Source organism: Capricornis sumatraensis, chromosome 12 (genome assembly GCF_032405125.1).
Source record: "Capricornis sumatraensis isolate serow.1 chromosome 12, serow.2, whole genome shotgun sequence".
NCBI classification, from domain to species: domain Eukaryota; kingdom Metazoa; phylum Chordata; class Mammalia; order Artiodactyla; family Bovidae; genus Capricornis; species Capricornis sumatraensis.
Genome location: NC_091080.1, coordinates 19615171 through 19624248, shown reverse-complemented (window position 1 = coordinate 19624248; position 9078 = coordinate 19615171). Strand labels below are relative to the sequence as shown.

Here is a 9078-nt window from a genome sequence, read left to right as displayed (position 1 = left end):
GGTGATGTATGCGCCTCGTGACCTTCACTAAGCTTCATGAGACAAGCAGCAACCTTCTGCAAAAACATACATGCTTGACTGAATGTACTCCTCCTTCACCAGAATCATATATATATACATAGAAATATACATATATGTAGACTCTGATGCTGGGAGGGATTGGGAGCAGGAGGAGAAGGGGACGACCGAGGATGAGATGGCTGGATGGCATCACCGACTCGATGGACGTGAGCTTGAGTGAACTCCGGGAGTTGGTGATGGACAGGGAGGCCTGGCTTGCAGCGATTCATGGGGTCGCAAAGAGTCGGACACAACTGAGCGACTGAACTGAATATCTATACTGACCTTCCCCTTACATCTTCGGAACAGTTTCTCAGAGCTATCTGAAATGCTGTCTCCTGGCCTATAGTCGTCATTTTGCTACAAATTCGACTTGATTCACAATTCTCACATTGAGCATATTTTAGAGTCAATACCTTCCTGGATGGAAAACATAAGGGATCATTATCAACAGAGACTGGGAATTCAGGGCCCAGGAGCTGTATTAGCAAACCTAGTTAGACTTACCCCTATCTTCCTAGTTACTTCTGCACCATTTACTACCTCTAGCCCAAACTCCTTTTTCTCAATTCTTTACAAATTTATTATTTGTCTAAAAGTGATACAAGCTTCTTGTTCTGGTTGTTTCTTCTGGTCTTCCTTCTCTTGTAAAGGTTGCCATGTACCTGTAAATGCTCAAGCAGTAGGCTTGTCTCCTGTTAATCTCTTTGTCAAGTTAGTTTTCAGACCTTGTCAGGAGGCCTAAGAGGGTCAAGGAGAACTTTTTCCTCCCCTATGCTGTTCTTTCATCACCATATTTAACCTTTAAAAAATGTGATTTATACTTCTGAATTTTCTAAGACTCAAATCAGGTAACTTAGACCCCCACAAAGAAACTGTTCTTTTCCTTTCAAAAGCATTCACAGAGAAACTAAAGAGAAGCCTTCCTCCAAACTTTGTGAGCTCTAGAAATTTAAAGACAAATCTGGAAAATACTTTTTATTTTTTTTAACTTTCTTATCTGAACCAGTCCTGGAAACCTCATGAGCTTTGGCTTTCACTAATGTTTACTCCTTTGACTTAGTGACTGGCAGCAAGTAACTCCTAAGGAAGAATTTAGTATGCTTTCAGCATGTATTAAGAAACAACTATTTATTTACAGATATTTTTCAGAGATGGAGTGAGCAGAAGTGAGAAGGGAATAGAAAGAATTGGGTATCTCTTGCCAAAATCTGACAACTTGAACTTTATGAAAGATTAAAAGTAAGCTATGTATATGTATAAAATATATATAGCCATGGATATGGTTTATTATGGTGTGAAAAAGAACCCTTTCAACCCTCAGAAGTCTGCTCTAGAAATGAATAAAAACTCCCTTAATTTAACAGAGAGAAGGCAACTTAATTATGCAAATCAACAGGAGATTGACCCTGCCGTGAATTTTTAATAATATACTAATTGCCTGATAAGGAAATCAAATTAGACTTTAGAAGTAAATTTCTGTCTAAGTGTGCTGGGAGTTATAGAATCAACTCTGTTTTACAATAATGCTCCTGGAGCTGATATTTAGTTTGTCAGAAGAAAATACTTGTCTATCCTTTGGCATGTGTTCTCTTGATTAAGTATTGACTTTTAAAATTACAAGAAGTCCATCTCAGCTCTTTTCTAATGATCTCTAAAATGAATCCCAGTTGTCTCATCTGTTTGTTTACAAGACTGTAGAACTGTGACTTAACCATGAAGGCCAAGTGAGGATGACTTTTTCCCTTAAGCATAAGTAAGTAAAAAAAAAAAAGTTCTTAGACAATTAGATTGGCACACAGGAAAAGGGGTCATTTGCCTGGTGGGTTTTTGTTATGGAAGAGCTACTTAGAACTTTGAATAACTTCTGCAGGGTACAAAGCCCTTCTCAGTCATATTTCTGTAAAATATATTTTCTCCTTACTCTTCCTTTACTTCAAGAATCTTAGAAAACAGATCAAAATAATTTTAGATAGAAGAACACCTTGACTTTTTTAATGGTAAAAGATCTTTTTTCCTTTTATTGTAAATTCAAGACAATAAGTGGAAGGAAAAACTTAAACTTAGATTTATAACAGGCAAAATTTCCAGGAGACATAATATAAAAATATATTAAAAAGGAAAATTTTCTTTTGCTAGATAACTCTCACTTCACCGTGACTATTTTTTAAATGACTCTTGCATTTTTGAAAAATGGGCAAACAGTGGAAACAGACAATACTGAAATTGGTTATTATTTGACAAGCAGTTATGGTGGTCTGCTTTATGGAAAGGCACAGTATTCAGCAGTAGGGGTAAGAGTGAACTTACAGAGAAGAAAGGAATCAACTGTGTTTGTGGAAGTTATGGAGATTACAGGTTGATTGAAAGATAAATAGTTGTATATAATCAGTAAAACAATTTAAAACATGCAAATTACTAGGAGCAGAGTTATAGGTATTATTATGGAGGTATATTATGTGGGCTTACCTAAGCCTGGAGATTTAACCTTCCTGAGAAAATTAGATAAAATTCCAGACCTGAAGGATCTGCCATTTTTACTAGATACAGAATAAGAGGACAAACATTCCAGTTTGATGGAACAGCATATGTCAAATCTCTGATATTGGAGCCAGCAGAACATGCTGATGAAACAGACAATTCCTATGTATCTGGAATGCATAGTACAAAAATGAATAGCTATGTGAGCCTAAGAGAGACTAGGAGAGTGAGATCACACAGGACCCTGTTGTGACAAGTTTTATATTTAAGCATGGTTTGGTATCAATTTAAAAAGAAATGGTATTTACCAATTTAGAATATATCCTTCAGTATCATTGGAAAAATATTTTTGGAATAACAAACTGTTACATAATTGTTATTACTCTCTAGAACTTATAGGTTTTTTGAAATATTTATTCAAATCAGAAAAGGTAGTGCTTCCTTAACCTTCAAAATGGGTTTGAAGGATATCATTTGCATATTCTTTTCTACACTTGCCATGGGATGAGAAGACTTCTTTCTTCATATATGATATGGTATTTGGTTCATCCAACTAACACCTTGGGAGATTTGTAAAGACTAATACTCTGGAAACTATGGAGTTGGGGGACAGACTGCACTTCTTTTGCAACTCAGTTACTTTGTTCATAAGAGATGGAACATGTCTTCCTGTCAGAGTCACTCTGATTCTTGCCAATAGTTTAGATAAGGTCCAACTGTACAGCAAATACTATTCCAAATACTGCTCATGTAAAATTAACTTGTGAAAACAAGTGAAAGTGTTAGTGTGTCTAACACTTTGCGGCCCCATGAACAGTAGCTCACCAGGCTTCTCTGTCCATGAGATTCTCCAGGCAAGAATACTGGGGTAGATAGCCATTCCCTTTTCCAGAGGGATCTTCGCAACCCAAGAATCTTCTTGATCTGGGGATCGAACCCAGGACCTACTGCATTGAAGGCAGATTCTCTACTGTCTGAGCCACCTTCCTATTAGAACCCTATTCTAGAAATTATTAACCCCATGTTACAGATAAGTGAGGGCTTCCCAGGTGGTGCTAGTGGTAAAGAACCCACCTGCCAACACAGGAGACTTAAGAAACTTGGATCCCATCTCTGGGTTTGGAAGATCACCTAGAGGAGGTCATGGTAGCCCACTCCAGTATTCTTGCCTGGAGAATCCCATGGACAGAGGAGCCTGATGGGCTATAGTCCACAGGGTTGCGAAGAGTTGGACACGACTGAAGCAACTTAACACACACAGATAAGTGAAATGAAACAGAGTTCACAAATTGTTCCAGAATATTCAGCTAGTGAATAGCAGAACCAGGACTTGAACCACCTCACTTTACTGTCTCTGGAACATAGTAGAATAATAATGATATTCTGTTTCTCATCAAAGGTATCAAATATCAGTAAATTTAATTTGCGTTAATTTGTCTTAAATAAACAGTACAGTTATTGACTAGTCAAATATCTGACACATCATTTATCTCTTGTGAAAAGTTAGCAAAAGCCCTTAAATACCAAACCTGTGTATGAGGTGAGCAACTTAGGCTGTTGTTTTTAATGGTCCAAGGGAATGGGACAAGTCTGACAATAAAAGTTTAAGAATCTGGTCCCAAACTTCCCATAGGAAGCAAAACTGAATGTTGGAAATCAGATATGAAATCAGTTCTGATGAGATGGATGAAACTGGAGCCGATTATACAGAGTGAAATAAGCCAGAAAGAAAAACACCAATACAGTATACTAACACATATATATGGAATTTAGAAAGATGGCAATGAGGACCCTTGTATGCAAGACAGCAAAAAAGACACAGATGTGTATAACAGACTTTTGGACTCAGAGGGAGAGGGAGAGGGTGGGATGATTTGGGAGAATGGCATTGTAACAGGTATACTATCATGTAAGAATCGAATCGCCAGTCTATGTCCGACGCAGGATACAGCATGCTTGGGGCTGGTGCACGGTGATGACCCAGAGAGATGTTATGGGGAGGGAGGTGGGAGGGGGGTTCATGTTTGGGAACGCATGTACACCCGTGGTGCATTCATGTCAATGTATGGCAAAACCAATACAGTATTGTAAAGTAAAATAAAGTAAAAATAAAAATTAAAAAAAAAAATCTGCATGTGCCACATATTGGCTAGATGACTGTAAACAAGTTACTAAGCTTTCATTTTCTCATCTTAAAAAAATGCTAATAATAATGGTAAAAAAAAAAGAAAAAAGAGAAAATGTGAAAACTGTCTCAGAGTGCTATTAATAGTGGCTGCAGACAATAATTTCTGTTAAACAGAGAAGACAGGAATGCAAACCTTGTGATCTTGGGGCTGCCATGAGAATCAAGTGAGTTAATTTATTAACATCTGTGAAGTGCTTAGAACAGTTCCAGTGATAGAGCCAGTGTTCAATGATATCACCTATTATTACCATCTTTTGGGGCACTAAATTTCATCCATCTCTTTTTGTAAACAGAACCTTTCATTATTGGGGGCACTAGAACAAATTGTTTCCTTTTGCCTACTCTAATAACCTGTGCTCATGAAAAATCAAGCAACTGTAAGTGAAGTTTAGCTGTAAGAAAATGGGGATCTAAGATGCCGAGTCAAAGACTTGCCATAGAAAATGGACAATTATCTCAGAAGAGAGGCATTTGCTGTACTGGGTAGAAAATTTGTACTTGAAAAAAAACAACCTTGAGATCTTCATTTAGAAAGGATTTTTAGAAGGCTGAAATCAAGACAGACAAGAAAAAAAAAAGGGAAATGGCTCAACAAAATTTAGAAAACAAGAAAACAAAGTTAGCCAGCATTCGTGAGTAGGGGTGGGTGGGCTAAGAGACAAGAAGACTGAGAAGCAACCTGGTTCTCACAACAGAATGCCAGAAAGCAAAAGAATTTGGAGGGCCAATTCTTACAAAAAGTGATGATGCCTAAAAGCGGGGTTATTTGAAAGTCAGTCTCTGAAGTACCTGACTTTTTAAAATATATTTAGAACAGGATGTATACCTACGTCTGAGAATTTGGGGGATGAATATAGAATTCTAATTACATGCAACGATGAGAAAATACCTTCAAGCAGAATCAAAAAAGGCAAAAGAAAAGCAATAATGAATACTAATACTGATATTATAAACACAGACACAACTCTACTGAAGGGTAAAGTATAGAAATTTTATATATAAGGCAGGAGGTGAGAGAGAGGGTTAAGTCCTCACTTTCCACAGTAGGAAGTCAATAGATAATATCTAAAATGGAAAAAAAAAAAAGACAAAGTCCAATAAACATGTTATTTCGAAACGTAAAAATAGGTACCACAGAAACAGATAAAGGAGCAGAAAATACCTTTGGGGAATGAAGATGAGCTTGGGGACAAAAGGGGAGGAAACAGCTACATTATATTCTAAGCCTTGGAGAATATGTGACTTATCTAAAATCTTATGTATGTCTATTTTTCATAGACATAAGTGAAAGTGAAAATGTTCGTTGCTCAGTCATGTCTGACTCTTTGTGACACCATGGACTGTAGCTGGCCAGGCTTCTCTGTCCATGAGATTCTCCAGGCAAGGATACTGGAGTGGGTTGCCATTCCATTCTCTGGGGGATCTTTCTGACCCAGAGATCAAACTTGGGCCTCCTTCATTGCAAGGAGATTCTTTAACATCTGAGCCACCAGGGGAACCTTATATAAAATTACATTGAAAGGTAGAAGTGATATCCATGTAGTTCATGAGTAGAAATGAAAATCCTCGAAGTTAAAACAGGTGTTACCAAGTACTCAAATTAAGTTAAGGTAAATAAGGCTTTTCAGTGGTAGGGTACATTGGGGAAGGCAGGCATTTGTCAGAGATGAGGTAGGAAAAAAAGTGAGGAGATTAAACAAAGGCATTTAACACACTTCTGCTTCCTTAATGCTTTGTGCTTAAACTAGCTTTAACATACTCTCAGCCTTTGACAACCAGCCTGCTGATATCAGAGAATGCAATAAAGTAGTCTAGTTCAATGAGTCTGGACATATATCACTTTAAATCCCTTGGCATGGTGAGTTGGTCACAGCTTGTGCAGTTGCTGTTTCCTGTAAAATTATGACAGTGGTATATGGAGATATATTTTCAACCATGCCCAAGGGTAAAAATTTTGCTGTTTTAGAAGACAGATAGCTTGTGATATAATCAGAGCTTTGGAGGGGACATTAGAGGTCACCTGGTCCCACCTTTTGTTTGATTCTTAAATTTTCTGCATAATACCCCTATTTAGTGAAGAATGCTTCTACATATCTTAAGAATTTCTTCCCGATGTCTATATCTTGGTTCAAGCTTGTTCATGGTTGAAGAGAATGTGAACTGAGTGATCAGTTTCTAGAAGGTAACATTATGGTCTCTCTAGAGGAGACTGATTATTAGATGGTCAGTGTGAATGGGAAGATGAACCATGAGTACCACAGCATACCTGCACTTCTTTGATTATAGGGGGACATTCCCACTGGACAACTGCACATACTTTGACATTAAGAAGTTGTTTTCCTTGACTGATTATAATGTGAGCCCAAGGAGTTTTCCCTGGAGAAGGAAATGGCAACCCACTCCCATATACTTGCCTGGAAAATCCCATGGACAGACAAGCCTGGCAGGCTACAGTCCATGGCGTGGCAAAAGAGTCAGACACGACTGAGCGACTATCACTCATACTAATTCAAGGCATTACCATGAATATCTTCCCAGAAGGCTTCCAGACTCCTCCACGAGTTGTCCAGACTATTTTCCAGCATCAGGGTCTTTTCCAGTGAGTTGACTCTTTGTATAAGGTGACCTAATTATTGGAGATTCAGCTTCAGCATCAGTCCTCCCAGTGAATATTCAGAGTTGATTTCCTTTAGGATTGACTGGTTTGAACTCCTTGCTGTCCAAGGGGCTTTCAAGAGTCTTCTCCAACACTACAGTTCAAAAGCATCAATTCTTTGGCACACAGTCTTCTTTATGGTTCAGCTCTCACATCCACAAAAGACAACCAGAAAAACCATAGCCTCAAATACATGAACTTTAGTCAGAAAAGTGATATCTCTGCTTTTTAATATGCTGTCTAGGTTTGTCATAGCTTCTTCCAAGGAGCAAGAGTCTTTTAACTTCAGGACTTCAGCCCTTGTCTACAGTGTTTTTGAAACCCAGGAAAATAAAATCTGTCACTGCTTCCACCCTTTTCCCCTTCTCTTTGTCATGAGGTGATGGGACCAGAAGCCATGATCTTAAGTCTTATGAATGTTGAGTTTTAAGCCAAGATTTTTACTCTCTTTCATTTCATCAACAGACTCTTTAGTTCCTATTCACTTTCTGCCATGAAAGTGAAAGTGAAGTCTCTCAGTCGTTCCCTCGTGTCTGACTCTTCTGTAGCCCACCAGGCTCTTCTGTTCATGGGATTTTCCAGGCAATAATACTGGAGTGGGTTGCCATTTCCTTCTCCAGGAGGCCTTCCCAACCCAGGGATTGAACCTGGGTCTCCTGCATTGTAGGCAGACACTTTACCATCTGAGCCACCAGGGAAGTCCCACTTTCCGCCATAAGGGTGGCATAATCTGCATGTCTGAGGTTGTTGACATTTCTCCCACTAATCTTGATTCCAGCATGGATTCAGCCAGTCCAGCATTTCATATGATGTACTCTGCATACATCAAATAATCAGGATGACAATATACAGTCTTGTCTAACTCCTTTTCCAGTTATGAACAAGTCTATTGTTCCATGTCTAGTTCTAACTGTTGCTTCTTGACCCACATACAGTTTTATCAGGAGGCAGGTCAGGTGGTCTGGTATCCCATCTCTTTGAAAATTTTCCACAGTTTGTTATGATCCACACAGTCAAATGCTTCAGCATAGTCAATGCAGCAGAAGTAGACGTTTTTTCCTAGAATTCCTTTGCTTTCTCTATGATCCATCAAATGTTGACAATTTAATCTCTGGTTCCACTGCTTTTTCTAAATCTAGTTTGTACATCTGGAATTTCTTCTGTTAAAGCCTAGCTTGAAGAATTTTGAACATAATATTGCTAGCATGTTATATGAGGGCAATTGTACAGTAGTCTGTACATTCTTTGGCATACCCCTTTTTTGAGATTGGAATGAAAACTGACCTTTGCCAGTCCTGTGGCCCTTGCTAAGTTTTCCAAATTTGCTGACATATTGATTGTAGCACTTTAAGAGAATCATCATTTAGGGTTTGAAATAGCTCAGTCGGAATTCCATCATCTCCACTAGCTTTGTTCATAGTAATGTTTCCTAAGGCCCACTTGACTTCACAGTCTAGGATGTCTGGCTCTACAGTGACCACACCATTGTGATTATCCCAGTCATTAAGATTTTTTTGTAGAGTTCTTCTATGTATTCTTGACACTTACTCTTAATATCTTTGGTTAGGTCCTTACCATTTCATTTTTGTCCTTTATCACGCCCATCCCTGCATGAAATATTCCCTTCATATCTCCAATTTTCTTGAAAAGATTTCTAGTCTTTCTTTCTCTGTTGTTTCCCTCTGTTTCTTTG

At 38.3% G+C, this 9078-nt stretch overlaps 1 non-coding gene across 1 annotated transcript; it reads right to left on the bottom strand.

Moving 5' to 3' along the window:
• Positions 1-8011: 8011 nt before the first annotated feature.
• On the bottom strand, positions 8012-8083 carry TRNAC-ACA (transfer RNA cysteine (anticodon ACA)). Its single transcript has one exon. It is a non-coding gene; the product is annotated as a tRNA-Cys (tRNA).
• Positions 8084-9078: the final 995 nt, after the last annotated feature.